Source organism: Aedes aegypti, chromosome 2 (genome assembly GCF_002204515.2).
Source record: "Aedes aegypti strain LVP_AGWG chromosome 2, AaegL5.0 Primary Assembly, whole genome shotgun sequence".
NCBI lineage: Eukaryota > Metazoa > Arthropoda > Insecta > Diptera > Culicidae > Aedes > Aedes aegypti.
The window spans coordinates 331,824,372-331,844,499 of NC_035108.1; the positions used below are offsets into that span (position 1 = coordinate 331,824,372).

The 20,128-nt window shown below is 35.4% G+C and overlaps 1 protein-coding gene across 3 annotated transcripts in view; it reads right to left on the bottom strand.

Moving 5' to 3' along the window:
* LOC5576051 (facilitated trehalose transporter Tret1-2 homolog) overlaps positions 1 to 3,905 on the bottom strand; it is a 28,057-nt gene extending 24,152 nt beyond the window's left edge. The window contains exons 1-2 of one of the 3 annotated variants that reach the window (XM_021845965.1): positions 3,747 to 3,904; positions 3,379 to 3,662 (exon numbers count right to left, since the gene is read on the bottom strand). The gene's annotated coding sequence lies outside the window, so the exon portion shown is untranslated. Of the gene's footprint in view, positions 1 to 3,348 lie in introns of all 3 variants that reach the window. The other 2 variants (XM_021845966.1, XM_021845964.1) reach the window with 2 other exon arrangements.
* Between the last annotated feature and the right edge of the window lie 16,223 nt (positions 3,906 to 20,128).

The following is a 20,128-nucleotide window of genomic DNA, read 5'->3' on the forward strand; positions in this document are numbered from 1 at the left end:
TGACCCACGGATGTTGTCACAGAACGATCTGCATCAGATCCCCAATTTAAGCTCAAACTCCACTCCAAAGTCTATAATTAGTTGCTCGGGAAAATATTGATCACTCCCGAATTTTGATTGATTGCTCCCTGCGGTCCCGTCGCGCCGCTACGAACGGGAACGTGTGAACGACAAATTTTCTGTTTGTTGAGATTGTATCTCAATGATGTGTGTTACTTGGGGTTTGTGTTTATTTTCACGATATCGTTCGGCCTCCGCACTAGGGTGGTTCCCATCTTCCATATCTTTTTTATTAAATTCATGATGGCATTTGAGTCCTGTCCAATTTTCAGCTATTTTGATGAAGATTTTACGGTGGCCCGAAGACGTTAAAAAATGTATTTAAAAATTTATATGAAAAACTAAAATGATACCGTAATTCGGGGTAACATTGATCAGTGGGAATTTTCCTCTTAGAGAGAAGTCAACATTTTTCGAAGAAATATTTTCAATGCATGAATGGTGTTTTTATTCTCATATTCATAAATTAATAAAATATAAGGTTTTAAGAAAAGTAAATTTTGTTCATGCGTAAATTCTTCACCTTTCTGAACATTGATTTCTATAATTATGAAAGACACTAGCAAAGATTCATCTCTTACTTGAGCTATGCAAACTATATGAACAAGGAAAATGCGATTGTACTAAAAATGATATCATCGAAAACGATACTTTTGAATGACACTACCGAAAGTTCATGCCTCCGTTGACGAAATTTTCATGAATATGTAAATTTCAACACATTTAAAGAGTTATAGTGAAAATGCAGAAAATTATTTAGAAATTTCGTGCTTTTAAGCGTACTTAAGTAACCGTAAAGCTGTATGTAGTTGCACTAATATCACTTTGCTTCTATAAAATATGGCATATGTCTCATAAAAGCAGTAATAAAGTGGAAAGGGCACTATTCTAGTACAAATACGCTACATTTATTTGGTTATTACTAAAGTATAGCTACTGTCTGTACCGTATATTAATGTATTTAATGCATGAAGGAACCCATAGGTTCCATTGCATTTTCAAATGCTAAATTTATGTCATATTTTGCATGCATGAAACATAACGATATGTTTATTTTAAGATCGAAAAATAGAAACACAATTAAAATTAATCTCCTGTATTTTACTGCTGGATGTCACACTTGATTTTGAATTCATCTGCCCATCTAATTTTTCTAATACCGCCGTGCGGGGTGACATTGGGCCATAAGGGTGACTTTGGGCCAAGATTTTTACAGCAAATTAAAACCAGAATAATGAAAACAATGTGGAAAGCTTCAAGAATACGTTATAAATAGCCACTGGATAGTCATGGATTAGTTTTTTGGCTCCCGTATTAGCCATGAGATGCATCGAAAAGGGCGGTCAAAGTCACCCCCTAGGCCCAATGTCACCCCGCACGGCGGTAGGTATGATGCGTATTTCACTGCTTCCGAACCTAGGGCAATTGTGAGATGTTATCGATGACTCGTTGCGTTTGTCCTCCAGACCAGGTGCGTTGAAAAACTTGTGTAACTTAAAGCAGCATTCCTCTAGAAAATATCCCAGAGACTTCTCCAAGGATTCCTTCAGGAAAATCTCTACTAGGAGTCTTGAAGAGATATCTACAAGGCTTTTTCCAGGAATTCCATCAGTAGTTACACTAGGACAATATCTTCGAGCATTACTCGAAATATTTCTCAGGTGTTTTATCCAGAATTTCCTCTGAGAATTTTTATAAGGATACATACAAATATATCTCCAAGTAGTCCTCTCGAGATTCGTCCAGGAATTGTTCCAGAGATTTCTTCCGGGATTCCTCATCGGATCACTCCAGGGATTCTTCCAGGAATTCCTCCAGGGTTTTTATCAGGATTTCTTCCAGATCTTCAACAACTTACGAATTTTTCAAGAATTCCTCAAGCGATTCTTCAAGATTTTCCTCAAGGAATTCTTCCAAAACTTCCACCAGGAAAATCGCTACATGACTCACTCCAAGGATTGTCCAGATAATCCTTCGAAGAATTCCTCAGTAATTTGTCCATGGATTCTTTCTAGGCCTCTCTAGGCCAAAAACATCCTCCAGTGGTTCCTTCAAGAGTTCCTCTTGAAATTCCTCAAGAGAGTCTCCTATGAACTCCTGCAGGAATTTCATCAGACATTATTCTAAGAATTTCTCCAAGGATTACATTAAGGAAATTTCTACAAAAATGGCTTCTGTAAAAACTCTAAATTAATTGCTTTTAGAAAAATTCCATGGATCCCTCCAGAGTTTTCTCCTGGGATTTCTCTAGCAATTCCTCCAAAGATTTCTCCAAAAATCAATCCAGATATTTCTCCAGAAAAAGGCTTTTTTTTAAGGGATTTCTGTATGGATTCCAGCACGGAACTTTCAAATCCAAGATAAGTGTGTAGTACCTACCTTAGTTATCGGTCGCAGTTGCAACATTGCGTATATGCAATTCATTTCGAAAGTATGATAAAAGCACCAATTTTTGACCCATTCATACGATTAATTCCGAAAATTCACGCAGAATTCTATGGTTCGAAAACGGGGTAACATTGACCAAAATGGCCCTTGTCGTAAAAACTTCAAACTGATAGAATATTATCAATGGTGCTATTCTTTCTCATATTCATAAGCTAACAAAAAATAGGGATTCTGAAAAAAAAATGATGATTGTAAAAGTGTGGCCATGATTTTAGTAAGTTACTACATTTTTAATATTACCGATCACTGTTTACATGGGTGATCAATGCTACCCCATATCAGCTTAATCAAAAAACCACATGAATTATAATTGTAAATAACTTTAAGAATACAAAATACAGTAATACAGTCCTGCGATTAGTGTCAGCATTTGTTTAAAAATATTAAACATGCAACATTTGCATTTTCGATTGATTTTTTAATACACCTTCATAAATCTGATCAATTTTACCCCGGATTACAGGTTTACATGAATTTCTTCATATTAATTTTCAAATTAATCTTTGTAGTCCTCGAGCCCCCACCTAAATGACTTGAATTTTGGCGAAACTCTATTTTGACCATAAAAATTATAAACAAACCTATGAAAGTGTTTTTTTATAATCTGAATCGCCCTACACCGCACACATCAAAATTTGCATTATCTCTTTTTAGTTTACGCCGTCACTTCGAAGATACGCCTGAAACTGGTTTGCGGCGACAGCATGTAGGCAGAAGACGGCCTTCGAGTACCGACTGCCTTTGAATTAGTAGCTGATAAAAGTATTTGCTCCTCAATACAGTTGTATTCGCACGTCGTTATCGGAATTATCAGATTCTGTTCAGTAATACCATACTCACGTATTTGCTAACAACACGAGCAATAATCACCTGTTCTAAAGTAGCACTAAAATAGCAGGATTCTTAAGATGTGAATCCCTTCTCGATCAATGTTTATTCCGTTTTGATCCAGCCTTCACGACACTATCGATCGCCAAAACTCACACCAACACGCACGCACGGTTCACAACCTCTGTAGTATGATCGTTTGGTAATTGGCCACCGAATCAGTATTAATAATAACTTTTTAAACAGTCGGCCAATTCCTGGACCACATTCATAACTTGCCCTATAAAAGCCGCTCACAACTGATCGCGCCGAACGTTGAATCGAGTCTGAATTGGCAAAGGGAAGCGTCGCAGCCAATTATACAAATCTTAACCCGATGATGATTGGCGAATCACTTCACTGTTTCACACTTTCTTGGATGGATGGATTTGCCGATTTGCGTCTTCTTCAGCCCGCGGAGAAATGCGCGAACTAGAAATAAGTATGCGGGGCCAGGTGGCGAACAGCTTATAAGGCACAGAGCTCTCGCAGGTCGCTGCGCAAACTATGGCTGTAGAGCATGTGCCTATGCTTACATTATTGAGACCGGTCGCTAGGAGGGCTTGTGCGCAATCGGGACTGAGAGAGAATGGACCTCATAACAACGTGAAAGTGTGTGTATCAAACCGAGCCTTCGCTTATTGATATTAATCGAATCGGTTGTCGACCGTTCAATGCTAGTTTGGGTTATACATTCATTGTTTTATTTTCACACGATCATAGCCGAAATATCTGGATTATTTGAGAAAAATCTCATAAATTTTCGGAAGGCTAAGCTAACCGCTGTGCCTTGTGTTGCTTGGGATCTCCTCGAGAATAACCCAAACAAATAAAAAGTTATAGAAATGTTGCAAATTATTTGTTAATGTTTTGGTTTATCGACCAATAATTTGAATTTTTTGACTATCAATTTAATATAACCATCAAAAAATTATTAGAAACTCATCGAAAAATTTTCGAATTGTCGATTACTATTGAGGAATTCTTGGAATTTGTAGGGGAACTCCACAATATTATTCGATCTATCGATGCATCCTTAGAAATGTTCGTAGTATGTTTCAACTAATTAAACTTTTCGGAAATACTAAAAAAATGTGAAACGGTGAGCCGACAACCAGGAAGGAGCGTCCAACATAGCTCTGGTCCTTACAAGTACCTACCACACGCTTCTACAGGTCAAACGATGACAAAGACCGCCAGCTAAGGGTTGCATACTTAGTTGATAGTACAACCTGGGCACTGTTGTCTTTCTGACATCAGCTAGAGCAGGGATTTTCAGCCTTTTTGGTTCGTGGAGCACTTTTTGAAATAAAATAGTTCCGCGGAGCACCTGTTCTTCATTATCACTCCGATTGAAATTTGGATTTTTATACACGCCTCAATCTTACGCAATCTTACGAAAAACGTGAAGTACGACTTATGTTGGTCGATGTTTCATTAATTTTGAAATAAGTTTCAAATTTTAATTGAGGGGGTACAAAGCCAAGGGTTGTAAGTGACGAAAATCTGCCTTTAATAAAAACGAGTTTCAAGTTTTTTCATCAATTTTTGTAACAATATAATTTGTATGGGAACCGAAAAAAAAACAATCAAAACTTCTACAAATTATACATAAAAATACTATTCGAAATCCAGGAAGCAATCGAATTTTTCAGTATACTTAATTCAAAACCGACCTAAATGTCACATTTACCCCTTTTTATTTGGGCCTTGTAATTCTTAACTTTAAAGATTTGTTTGATTTGATTGAGCAAACTGTTTTCTTTCAAGGTTAAAGTCTGACAATTAAGCATCTAAATGAAACTATATTAGGATTTTCGTCCAATATTTCAAAATATTAAATCTGTAGAATTGATTTTGTTAGGAAATGTTTCGATTTTTGTCGTTTGATCGAAAAACTGAGCGAGTTTCTGTAGCGAATAATGCTTTTTTAGGCCTTTTTTAATGTATCTGAGTGGTCAGCACTCTCGAAAATATTCTTAATACTAGTGGTCCCGGCAAACTTTGTCTTGCCATCAAGTAGGCTGTTCAAACTCGTCAAAATAACAAAAATTGGAATTTTCTAACTTTAAGGATTGTTTTTTTTTTATAATAAATTCAAGAAAACCTTATTTTTCAGCTAAAACTGTTACATATTTACAGAATGTATCGGATAATTTTCACCGACAAAATATTTTTAACCTTCCAATTACGAAATTTTAGCCCAAATGCTGAACGTTTTCGTATTATATCTGAGGTACATAAAAGTTCACCAATGATCGAGATTTAAACACCGTGTGTATAAGACCCGTAAAAATTGTGTTTTATCATCCACCATAACGTCGAAAATATTCGATTGATTAGTCGCAAATAACGAATTACAAATCGAACAAATTTTCATCGTGATCAGTTGTTTCGATGTCTAAATTCATACTTTTCAAAATTCTGGATATGGATTGGTATAGTATAATTAAAAACGAATTTTTAAGGAAAAAGTTGAGATATTTCAAGTGATTGGTAAAATATTTTCAAAACTGTCATAAATTTTCAAAACCTTCGCGGAGCACCTGCCAAGGCTTCGCGGAGCACGATATGAAAACCGCTGAGCTAGAGTGAGGAGGAGATGCGTCCCGAGCGTCTGTCCACCAAGGAGGTGCGGCTCAAACATTGTCTTTCTGGCAGCCCCGGTATCGCGACCCTGGCAAGGTAGCATATCGAATTTCTCCCCTACCACGAAAAATGGAGAAAGGAGAAATATCGAACGATACTTTTGGCAACCGACCTGGCAACGAAATAAGGAGAATGATTGGCTCGTGAATTGCAGAAGTTTGGAGTGAGCGTGGCTGCTTCGCCATAGAGTTGGGCGAGCTCGTGGTTCATTCTTCGCCACCACACACCGCCAAAGATCGTCCTAGGAACCCGACGTTTGAAGACTCTAAGTGCTTGCAAGTCCTCCTCGAGCATCGCACGGTGTGCTGGAACACACATATTATCGAACTTGCATGAACCTCCGATCTTTTTTCACTAAAAGTTAGCCTTGATAGTCAAAGAAAGCTTGCGGAATATTAAAAAATGTTTCATCGGCAAAAAATTGAAAAAAGTCGATTTTTGTATTTTTACCCTTCTCCCATATATAAGTTTATAGGAGAATATTAGAGTTACGCTAATATAATGACTTTAAACGGCTTAATGATCAATTTGACATATCTTTAACGTGAATGAATTCTTAGATGTTTCAAATTAAGCATCATTTCCTACATACACTCACACAATATGGCCAGCCCATGGTGGTATGCCGTATTTTATACAACGGAAATTTCACTTTTCCTCCAGAAAAGTTCATACGAACGCTTCGTATTCTTCTTTCTGAATCAAATCAGTAATATTTTACGTATGCAGCATAGTTTTCTAATCATAATTGGAATTCCCAGAAATAGATACACATGGCAGTATAGGCTGTATTCATGTGCTTATACGCGCAAAAGTCTTGAAAGAGAATTCACTATAACATGATTAACAGTAAATGGCTTATATAGCCTTAATGTGGTCTCAAGCTCATCGTGATACAAGTTTTGTGCAGTCACTAATCTACTCATATGCAATGCGCACATTATATTTGGGATTTAAAGTGCCTGATTTTGAATAAAAGGGCTGGATTACTTCGGATCGACATTATGTCATCACTCCAATTATTTGTCATAAGATGAATAATAAATGTGGCGAAGATAACAAATCGATCCAACGCAATCCAGCACTTTTATTCACGACTTCGCACTTATGGAGGGCACATTTTGCGAAATAGACTTAACAATTTCAATAACCAACATGGACACATAAATTTTAGTATCGTAAAACGAGGTTTCTTTGATAATGCGGGTAACTTTGATAGTGCGGGATTCGCAACGTACTAAACAAAATAACAAAAATTATGTTATTCAGTTAAGCAAAACGAATGCGAAACTAAGCAGTATCAGTGTGACAGTTCACCTCTGAGCTGTTTTCGTGCCAATCGAGAGTATTTGAAGCATTATATTCGAATATTAAAAAATGATGAGATTCTAGTACTTTGAAAACGCTCACAAACAATCTGTTTTACTATCACTATTTCATGAAATTATAATGAGATCGGTACGTATGCTTGATGGCCTAGCTATAGTAAAACATGAATCCGGTATCGAACCTCATAGCGAAAAACAGTTTTACGATTTAGAATCATTTTTTGTACTCAAAGTCACAAATTCCCGTATAACATTAAAAGCCTAGTGGTATGCAACGCCTCATGTACTTTACGGGATTCATTCGATTTATACTTAGTCATGTTCCAAAAAACGATTGATTTATTGAATTCAATGTCGAAACATGATTATCGATAGCTATCTATTCAGAGATATAACTTTATACCCATTATTATCAACTTATAATGGTATTTGTCATGTTTGTTTTGCCTGAAAACACTTTTAAAGGTGTTTTTTGTTCAATAAATTATGCACTTGAATTGATAAAATCTAATCCAGTTTCTCTATTAACATTCTCCAATCCAATTCAAACTGTGATGATGTCAAACCAAAGTTTGTTGTGGATTTTCATGCGCTTATCTACTCATTATCAATGTTACCCCATTACCAAAAACTGACTTTCGATTATATGAGAAACTATAGATTCATTAAGATCGAACCGTTATGCAATCTTTCATATGCAATCGATAACTAACAAACCAGTGCTTGTTTTACAAATAAAAAATAAAATATTTAGATTTTCTCTCAAAAAACTCTTAAAGTTGCCCCGTTTTATGGTATGTATTTAGTTTTAAGTACCGTAAAACGGGGTAACTTTGATAGTTTTTTCGAAGAAAACTTGAATATTTTTGCATGCTGTTTCAAAGATTTACAATTTATATTTTTAAAACAAGTACTGGCATCCTAGCTATCGATTACAGTCGATAGATTGGCGAAAGATACATTTTGAATGGATATATAATTTTTCATATAATCGAAAGTTGGTTTTCTGTTTTGGGGTAACTTTGATAATGGAGTATGATTCGAACAAAATTGAATGAATAACGAACATTTGTAGGGCATTGCATACCTCTAGGCGTTTAACGTTATATGGAAATTTCTGACTTAGATTACAAACATGGTCCCAGTTTGTGAATATGCTTTTCGCTAAGAGATTTCAGACCGTATTCAAGTTCTATGATAACTAGGCTATCAAAGATAAGTGGCCAACTATTCAAAACTACATCAAATAGTGATCGTAGAACAGATTGTTTGTAAGCGTTTTAAAAATGCTGAAATTGTGTAAATTTTTTAAACTCGAATAAAAAGCCTAAAATGTTCTTGATTAAAATGAAAACCGCTCTTACATAAAGTGTCATACTAATATTCTTTAGTTTTGCATTCGTTTTGCTTAATTGATTAACAGAAATTATGATATATCATTTAGTATGCGGTGGGTTACGTACCATCAAAGTTACCCGCATTATCAAAGTTACCCCGTTTTACGGTATGTGAATGTAACTAATGATACGTTAATGATGTGATGTTTTAGCAAACGCACCCAACCAGAGGCTGCAAGATTTCAATATAAATCTGCATGACAACTTTACAAATATTATATAATATTGTTACTCATACAAGAAACATAAGACTATCCTAGATTTTTTTTATGTTCACATCTTACATTTTCTGTATAAATCCTGTATATGTAACGATATTTTACAATATCTGTATGCGTTCTAGTTTTGGATGTAGATACACAGTATTCAGGCTTGCGTAAAATTTTCCTCCATCTTTCAATCAAAACAAATGTGAATAACAAGACCAGCTAGAGTGAACATACCATACAAAATTGAAACAGTACATTGCCCTATATAATTGTATGGCTGTTTATTTTAATAGTTGCATGTGATTATACAATTGTCTGTTATCTTAAAAAAGCTTCATGTTCAATAACGAACTCCAATGATTTCAATTATTCAGTAGAATAGGAAACGTTGATTGAAATTTGATACTACAAGTATGTTTAACTTAATAAATTTATGTAAAAATGCGATGTCCTTAATAAACGGCATACCACCATGGGCTGATCACATTGTGTGAATGCAGGCAGAAAATATGCTCAATTTGAAACGTTTTGTTATCGATTCGTGTTCAAGGTATATCAAATAAGTCTTTGAGTTATTGCAGTGCATCAAAATTAGTGTAACTCTAATATTCTCCTATGAACTCACATATGAGAGAAGAATAAAAATACAAAAATCGATTTTTTTCAATTTTTTGCCGATGAAAGATTTTTTAATATTCCGCAAACTTTTTTTGGCTATCAAGACTAACTTTTAGTGAAAAAAGATCGGAGGTTCATGCAAGTTCGATAATATGTGTGTTCCAGCACACCGTGCATCGTCCATGTTTCATGCCCGTAAAGGACTACCGGCCTTATGAGCGTTTTGTACATGGTACATTTGGTGCGGGTGTGAATCTTTTTTGACCGCAGCTTCTTTCGGAGGCCATAGTAGGCTCGACTTCCACTGATGGTGAACCTCCGTATTTCACGGCTAACGTTATTGTCAACCGTCAGCAAGGATCCTAAGTAGACGAACTCATTGTTGTTGCAGGCCTTGGATTATCAAGACGTGTTTTTTTCGACGTCTGACTTTTCTTTTCTTTTTCAGGTGGAGAAAATTTTCCAAACAAGCTGATTAAGAATTGGATTGATCCAGTTTACGCGCTTTGGAATTGCGGAGAGACATTCCGTCTAGGATTATTTTCAACATTGGAGGGTGATCGTTTTGTTGCGTGCGTTTGACTGAGGAGAATTTCTTCCGAATTGTTGCGGACGGCGGAGAATTTTTTTGGAGAACAATCGAAGTTTTCGAAGCTTCTTCCGTTTTTTTGGTCTTGTCAAATGTCCAAGATTGAAGTTGCTTCTTTCAAGGAGAAATTGGTCAAGATTTGGATTGGATTTTGTTAAGTATATTTTTTCTAGCTAATTTTTCTTTTTTTTGTTTAACTTTGATTAATCATTTAACTTTTTATTATTTATTTATATTCCCCGCTGTTTTAGCGATATGGAATCTGACAAGGAATCTTCAAATTCTAAAGATGATGATCATTCTGATGTTCCTGCTTCAGTTACTAAACCATTTAGAGTTAAAATTTTTCCTTCCACTTTCATTGGTCCTTATTCTGTATATTTTAGAAAGAAGGATAAACCAATTAATGTTCTTTTGATTTCGGCTGAAGTTTACAAAAAATATAAAACTGTTAATGATATTAAAAAAAAAAATCGCTGGATAAATTAAGGGTAGTTTTTGGTTCTCGTGCAGATGCTAATGCACTCCTAGAATCTAATTTATTTGGAAATTCATACCGCATATATGCCCCTTGCGATTCATGCGAGATAAATGGCGTAATTTATAACGAATCATTGAGTTGCGATGACATTCGTAATTATGGATAAGGAATTTTCAAAAATAAATCTATTGCTCCCGTCAAAATTTTAGATTGTAATCGTTTGTCTAAATTAACTTTCAATGGGAATGAATCAAGTGATATTCATTCTGATTGTATTAAAATAACATTCGCAGGTTCTGTTCTTCCGGATTTTGTTTCAGATAATAATGTTTGTTTTAGTGTGAGACTTTACTTTCCCAAACTTATGCATTGCACGCATTGTCTTTTATTTGGACACACTTCTACTTACTGTTCTAATAAACCTGAATGTTCCAAATGTGGAACTTCATCTGAATGTGATAAACATTCTGATGCTTGCATTTATTGCAAACAGACTCATTCTTCTATTAAGGGTTGTTCAGTCTATAAAGCTAACCAACAAAAATTTAATCAACAAAATAAATTCAAAAATCGATGTTCCTATTCAGAGATCCTAAAAGCTTCTGGGGATTTTACTTCTTCTAATATTTATGATACATTATCTGACTATGATAATGATGATTTAAATAACGAATCTAATCAATTTATATATAAACCTCCATCAAAAAGAAAAAGAGCTAGCTAATTATCAAATAAAAATAATGAAAATTCTTATCCTCAGCCTTCTACTCCTTTTGATAAGAATTTTCCTCCACTTAATACTTCGTCCACTTCACAAACGATTCCTGGGTTTCAAAAACTTGAAGGTGAAAATACATTCACTAATGAAAGTTCTAAAGAAAATAATGATTATTCATCTAATAATAATGAAAATTTTGATAACTCCATTTTGAACATTTTGGAACAAATTTTAGATTTATTAGGATTTAGTGATTTTTGAAAAAAAAAATGGTTAAAAAATGTTTACCCTTTTTTGTGTTTATTTTTGAAAAGTTTGTTAGACCCCTCCTTTCTTTATTATTTTCAGTGTAATGGCTACTACCAATAAATTTAATATATTACAATGGAATTGTCGTAGCATTATACCTAAAATTGATAGAATAAAAGCTTTATTATTTAGTCCCAATATAGATATATTTTGTTTAAACGAAACTTGGTTAGTGGAAAGTAAACACTTACATATCTTGACTTTCAATATTATTAGAAAAGATAGAAATGTTTCAGTCGGAGGAGTTTTGATTGGTGTTCGTAAAAATATTCAATTTAAATATTTAAATTTACCTTTCAATTTTTCAATTGAATATATTGCTATTTCTGTTAAACATTTGAATAAGGAGTTTTCTGTCATATGTTTTATATCCCTCCAAATTATCCTTTTTCATTATTAGAAATTAAAACTATATTAGATAATGTTACTTACTTTACTTTACTTTTGATGGCTCTACGTCCTTCAAGACATGACCTGCGCCACAATGTTACGCCAATTAACTCGGTCCATGGCTGCTAACCTCCAGTTTCTCGATCGCCCCACATTTCCAAGATCCTGCTCCACTTGGTCAAACAACCTAGCTTGTTGCGGCCCCCCTCTGCTTGTACTGGCCGGATTTGAGGTGAACACCATTGTTGTTGTCCGGCATCTCACAACGTGTCCCGCCCATCGTACCCTTCCTGCTTTGGCGACCTTCTGGATACTGGGTTCACCGTATAGTTGCGCAAGCTCGTGGTTCATTATTCTCCTTCATACGCCGTTCTCACATACTCTCCGCCAAAGATCGTCCTAAGCACGCGTCGTTCAAAAACTCCTAGCGCTTGCAGGTCCTCTTCGAGCATTGTCCACGTCTCATGCCCGTAGAGGATTACCGGTCTTATGAGTGTCTTTTACATGTTACACTTAGTACGGAAGTGAAGTTTACCAGACCGCAAGGTCTTGTGGAGTCCGTTGTAAGCACGACTTCCGGCAATGATACGTCTTTGAATTTCACTGCTGCAGTTGTTATCCGACGTTATCAATGATCCGAGGTAGACAAACTCGTCCACCTCGAACTCATTTCGGATCTTATTTCATTTTCGTTAACTCATTTTGATTATTCATTCAAGTGGAGAACTTGATAATTATAAACAATTTTGTGAAATTATAATTAAATGTTTATAAAAAAAATAATATATAAAATTAAAATTACTCCAATTTCTTCTAGGAAAAAATGTCCTTCATTTTGGTGGAATAGTGATTGTTCTTTGGCTTCAAAAAATAAATCCGACGCCTTTAAAAAATTTCGTCGTTTTGGATCAAGGGAAAATTATTTTTTATACTGTAAAGCTGAAGCTCAATTTATTCGAATAACCAAATTTAAAAAAAAAGGAATTATTGGAGAAATTTTATAGAAAATCTTGATGAGGATCTTCTCTTTCTTCTATTTGGTTTGTTGCTAGAAATTTAAGAAATTATATTTATTCTTCTTCAAATATTCAAGAATATTCTGAAGATTGGATTAATAAATTTGCCTCTAAAATTTGTCCTGATTTTGTTCCTTGTTCCATAAATTTTAAAAATTGTCAGACATATAATTGTTTTCCTGAACTGAGTGCTTCATTTGCATTAGGAGAATTAGATTTAGCATTATCTGTTACAAAAAACACATCTCCGGGAATTGATAATATTAAATTTATTGTTTTGCAAAATTTACCACATGATGGAAAAATACATTTGTCAGAATTGTACAATTCATTCCTTCGGAATGGCGTTCTATTAAGGTTGTCAGTTTTGTAAAATCAGGCAAGAATCCTTCATTAGCTGATAGTCGTAGACCAATAAGTATATTGTCATGTCTTCGTAAGCTTATGGAAAGAATGTTACTTAATCGTTTAGGATTATGGGCTGAAAGTAATAAATTTTTTTCTTCGTCAAAATATGGTTTCAGAAAATGTTGTAGCACTCTTCTAGCTTCACAAATTAATCTTTCGTTTAATAAGAAGCAGGATATGTTTTCAACTTTTCTTCATGTTTCTTTTTGAAAAATTAAAAAAAAAATCAATTTTCCAAATATAATTGCCTATTTTTTATATAATTTATTTTCTTTCAAAATTATGCATTTTTTCATAATGGCCCTTCCAAATTGATACGATATAGTTATTTTGGTCTTCCTCGTTGAAAATACTTTATAGATTTTTAAATGATGCTTTGTATTACGTATGATTCTGCTTCTTTCTTTTTTCTCTTTTTAGGTTTGATGGAAACATTTTCAATAAACTCATTTAAGGATGGCATCAAGTTGTTTTCGAGTAATGGCCCTTTTTCAAGATTTTCGGCTCTGCATGGATAAATGCCGCTTGAGCCTATAGATTTATAATTTGTTATTATTACCATTTTGTAATGTTATTTTGAAAAGACAAAAAGGTTTTGTGCCTTTTTGAGAATTTCAAAAAGAAATCACTTAAAGGGGCTTTTCCCTCTTTCAAAATTTTTAGTTAAAAAATAAATAAATAAATAAGTAGACGAACTCGTCGACCACCTCGAACGTATCCCCGGCTATCGTAACCCTGCTAGGCGATCCCCGAAGCGCTCGGCCCCACTAGCTAACATGTACTTTGTCTTGGACGCATTCACCACCAGTCCAACATTTGCTGCCTCGCGTTTCATGCGGGTGTACAGGTCTGCCACCTTTTCAAATGTTCGGCCGACAATGTCCATATCATCCGCGAAGCAAACAAATTGACTGGATCTCGTAAAAATCGTACCTCGGCTGTTATGCCCGGCTCTCCACATAACACCTTCTAGCGCAATATTGAACAACAGGCACGAAAACCCATCACCTTGTCGTAGTCGCTCGTATCAGTCTCGTGAGCTTCCCGGGAAAGCTGTTCTCGTCCATAATTTTCTATAGCTCTACGCGGTCGATACTATCGTATGCCGCCTTTAAATCGATGAAAAGGTGATGCGTTGGGACCTGGTGTTCACGACATTTTTGGAGGATTTGCCGTACAGTGAAGATCTGGTCTGTTGTCGATCGGCCGTCAACGAAGCCGGCTTGAGAGCTTCCCACGAACTCGTTTACTACAGGCGACAGACGACGGAAGATGATCTGGGATAATACTTTGTAGGCCGCATGGTGATTGCTTGAAAGTTCTCACAATCTAACTTGTCGCCTTTCTTATAGATGGGGCATATTAACTCTTCCTTGCAATCCTCCGGTAGCTGTTCTGTTTCCCAGATTGTGCCTATCAGCCGATGCAGTCCAGCCTCTTCAGGCCCATATGTATGAGTGCAGCTCCGTTACCATCCTTACCAGCAGCTTTATTGTTCTTGAGCTGGTGAATGAAATCCCCCTGGTTAACCCCTCTACCGACAGCTTCATTTTTCACCGCAAAACAAATATTTAAATCGTTATAACTTTTTTGTTTTTCAATATTTTTGCACCATTTTTTCACATGTTCTCAAACAATTCTTCTAGTTTAGGAATCCGTGTCGATATCTGGTTTATTGGTGATCTGGTTTCAAAAATATTGCGATGTTTCTTAGGGGACCGAAATTTTCCATATAAAATGTCTTTGGCGGACATTTTGTTTTTGATCAATTTTTCAAAAAAAAATAAAATAAAATGTGGGCTATATAATGCCAGGTTATAAGGAGCTACTCTGAAAAAATCACACAAATCAATTAAGAATTCTTGGAGGTATCTGAAAATTACGATATGATGATTTTTGAAGTTGTTAAGATCTTTATATTGCCAGCATGGCTCCAGAAACGTGTCCAATCCTTCAGTGCATGTGCTCTCATTGCTGTGCTCGTCGAAGTGTTGCTTCCACCTTTGGATCACCTCACGCTCGTCCGTGCAAATGCTCCCATCCTTATCCCTGCACATCTCGGCTCGCGGCAAAACGGTAGACCGCTGAGAAAAAAATGTACCGTTTTGTCTCAAATTCCGAAAAGACTCATATTCCGAACAAACAAATCCAAATTCAAATGAATATTAAGCATCTTGTTAATTCATCAATATTATGACTAATTTCGTCATTATGTCAAATATAAGCAACAATGTCCGTAAACGAGGGAAGAGTTAAAAGGGCCCAATCCATATGATGATACTTTTCCCATATGCAATAACGGAAACGTTATTGTTGCGAGAATCCTTTGTAGATCGAGTCTGAGCTCGTGTGAATTGTTCAGCAAACATTTGTGTTATCTTCTCCACCTGGAAGGCATGTCTCTGGATTGCTGACAAATCATCGCTAAAATATTCACAAATAGAATTATACCAGCTAGTTTGCTGGTGGCTCTAATTAAATATGTTTAGGTAACATTTTAGAACGATGGTATTATTATATCAACAGGAATGGAAGATTACATACTTAACAACAAATCAAAGTCAACGACAAGAAAAGTGAATCAGCACTGCCGTATTTGTTACGGCTTTGTCTTTTACAATTTATACAACTCATGTCATGTTTACCAGATAGTTTACTCGACGTCTGTGTCTAAGAGTCTATAACATTTACTAGCCTGATTTAGGTCTTCGATAGCTATTGTTTCTGTTGTTGGCACCCAATTTTTCTCAATTCGCTAACAAACTATGGCGCTTTAATATTTTTATTTTCAATGTGTATATCGTTCTAAAATCGATACCAATGTTTTTTGGGCAATGAATGATTTTTGTTCACGATTTTGGTAATTCACATTTTTTAGAAATTACTAGTATATGTTCAATGTTGGACATCTCTATTGCTATAAATATCTTATCTTGAAGTCTCCACTTCTTGCAAGTTTATATCTGGATTCATATCTGTATTTTAAAACAAATGACAGTTGAGCATATTAATAAAAAAGGATAAATCAATATTGTTTTTAAAACATATGGCTTTGATAATAGCAGCTACTAAGATGGCTTTAATTTTCTGTTCGTTAAAATTAAAACCATTTCGATCTCAGAGGAACGAAAATTAAAAAAAAAAATGTGAACAGTTCCCCGTTTAAATGCAGGGTTGGATTAGAAGGTAAACCTGTCTACTGAGATCATTTCTTTATTTTAGAAGGTTTTCTACCATTTTCTTTCCAAGTTTTCAAAAAATCTCTTCTTTATTTAGAATCTGTGTCGATTTTAAAAATTAGTCACATGGTTTTAAAGATATATTGATGCTGTTGGGCCGGTGGAAAGTGATAGTTTATTTTGTTACTAATTTTTACTAATTAGATTAAAAATCAATTATTTGTCCAAAGTTTCTCAAATTCTGACATGTTTGAAACAATTTTTTTTGTCATTTTTATGTATTCTTTGTGGAAAAAAATAACCTTTAGTACAAGATAAGACGAGCAATCGAGTAAATAGCCTGATATTAGTCAACACGATACTTTGAACACAGAGCCATAAGATGTGGTTGTTGAAAATGAAACGAGAGAGAAACAGCTGGTGGCATATAACATGTGCGAGGGGAAAAAAGTCTGACGTGCGAGGGTTTGCGCTTCTGTGTGGGTATAACCTTAACATTAAGGGGAATCGGCTGTGTATTGTATTGAGACCGTACAAATGTGCCTCACTGAAGTGTGTGAACAGACATGCGCACAAAAAATGGCGCGATACGAACGAAAGCCAACTACTGACTGGTTGCTACCTTTGCATGTATGGCTTTTGGGTAGAATATTTTGTTCACAAGTCATGTGAAATTCCAATTTGAATTTTTCTACTCTTTGAAAATAAAGCAACGAATTTATGTCAATCACTAGCTGAACAGACCCATCGTTGTTCACTTCATTTTGCTGTCCAGTGTATCGTTACTCTGGTCTCTCTTCAAATGTCGAATAAATCTTTCGCCTTTTACTAAAGATTTCCGTGGAGAGGGACACTCTAATGAGTCTAAAATAAATTTTTGTCTATACCTACTACTCCTAATACGAGTGGTAGGTGCCTAAACTAATAAGGTTAGTTGAGAATAACTTGAAACTATCTTTTGAAAATCTGTACTGAGCATTATCTCGTGTTATCACTACTACTTTTTCACGGTGCTGTAGGACGAAATTCGGATTTTTCGCTTAGAATCCATAATTACATTCTCTATACAAAAAACGTACAGTATCGGACATATAAAATGCACCAAAGCCGTTTTCCCATACAAAATGGTCAACTTCAGTTAGCTATATCTCCGCCGTTTCTCAACCGATTCTTTTCATTTTTTTCTGTGACGAACTACAAATTTCCTCAATTTTCAAAAACTATTGTAAAAGTTGTGAGAAAACTATTGATTCAAAAGTTACAGATAGGTTGAATTTTGACATAAAAAAATTCACCAAGACACAAAGTAAAGTAGCACAAAAACTACGCGTCGTAGCATCATGATGTCTTCAGCGCATTTGTTCATTGAATGGTAAGGAAAAATGGTAAGGAAAAGGAAAGAACTGCGCTCAAAAAAGCTTTAAACTATTAAAATCGGTTGAAAAATGGCAGAGATATCGACAAAAATGATGTGCGTGTGGCTCAGGTGAACCCAAACTTTTGCACGATTTACATCATACTGAGGGGTGAACCCAAACTTTTGCACGATGACTTGACTAACTGTTTCATTGATTTTGAATACTTTCCAGATTTTTCCGCCAAAATTTCGTGGGGTCTCTTCAAATAATATAAGATTACGATTCTAATCACACTTTGATTTGAAATTTTGGTCGACCCAATGCTCAGGAAATTAGATATGATTTTTCAGTGTGTTTTTTGAAAAATGTCACAACTTTAAGTACAAATTTAGTATACAAAGTACAAAGAATTATTTTGGAAAAATACATACGAATAACTCTTTGCCTTTCGAATGCGGCTTAAAGAGTTTGAATTGGACGTGTAATCACAGAGATATGGACTGAACACTTTTGCATGTTTTTTTAGGGGGTGAACCCAAACTTATGCACGGGAGTGTATGTATATAGTCCAGCTTTCTTCTTTGCATTCTGGACGTAGTTCAGCGACATGCTAAACTTTTTAGCCAAATCACGGCTTGAGACGTTGGAATTTGCTCTAATCATCCGCTTCATCTTTTCCTCCGTCTTTTTGTTCTCCGGTCCCGGTTTTCTTCCAGCTCCTTTGTCGTGGTCCAACGTCAACCGCTCCTGGAACCGCTTCAACACTCTGAAGACGGTTGAATGGTGAATGTTCAACATTTTTCCCAACTGCCGGTGCGACAGGTCAGGAAATTCCAGGTGTTTGGAAAGAATTTGTTCTCTTGACTCGCGTTGGTTCACCTCCATTTTCGTTGAATCGAAAAACACGACTTCGAGTTTGATTTGACATTTGACATTTGACATTGATTTGACATCAATGGAAAAGTATGCAAAATTTGGTTGATTTTTACCCAATGGTAGAAAAGTTATGCCCTATTGAATGTGTCGCAATAATTTCGTGTTTGCTCTTTATACGATAACAAAAAATCACTAATTTCAAAACGATTGCTTCGTAATGATGCACGTCCATTGAAATGTTTTGGAATCATTTTTCTCGTGGGTCACTACACAATCAAGAGATATTTTCTGCCTAAATTCTTCTTGAGATGAATCCAAATTTCCTATTGATATTTACGACGATCTACAGGTTCATGGCTTTAAGTTAAACTGGAGATGGGAAATTGTGCGGTTAAATCTTGTGAGTTTGAAGCACATTTCTCTTCCGTTAAGAAGCTTCGAAATGGCGCTCATTAAGACCACTTAGCTCACTTGGCATGGTTTTTCAAATATTTGAAATTATTTGAAAGGAAAGATAACTCTTTACGTATTCGTACCCTCTGAACAGAATGTCAGGGCAGGTAGCGGTCAGACAAGAATATAATAGTGACTTCAGTGACTAAAATTATCAGAATAGTGAACAAATAGTGACTAAAAAAATACTTCAATACTAGAAGCATTAGTCCAAAAAAATGTTGGAAACGGAAATATGTTCCTCATACCCATGCCTGCATACCAACCTGTATAAAGCAGGCGTTGCAGAATTCGCTCTCATTTGAGTATGAAGCACGATCAAAGCAAGCAAAGAAAAACATGCCATCTGTTGCGGTCCACGATCGTCATTGTATCGCAAGGTGTAACCTGAGAGAGAGGAGACAGCTGGCTTAGATTGCGAGCTTCGAAAAGTCACGGGAACCTGTCACCAACTGTCATTGGAAAACCGGCACATTTGAAGGGCAAAGAGTGAAAAACCGTCAAAATTCAAGTAAAATTAATCAAAATTTCTGGGTGATTTTCGATGATTGCACATTTAAAAAAGTTAAAAACCTAAATATAGTTGTGTTTTGCAAAACTGCTATTGATTTTTTATATTCATATCCTTTTTCATGATGAACAACAAGAAGGGAATATGATTTTGACCAAAATAAGTTCATCTGACCGTTATGCACAACCCAAGAATTTAAAAAAAGAAGTCAAAGAAGGCAAGAAAACATGCCAACTGTCAGGGAGCTGTCTCCTCTCTCTCAGG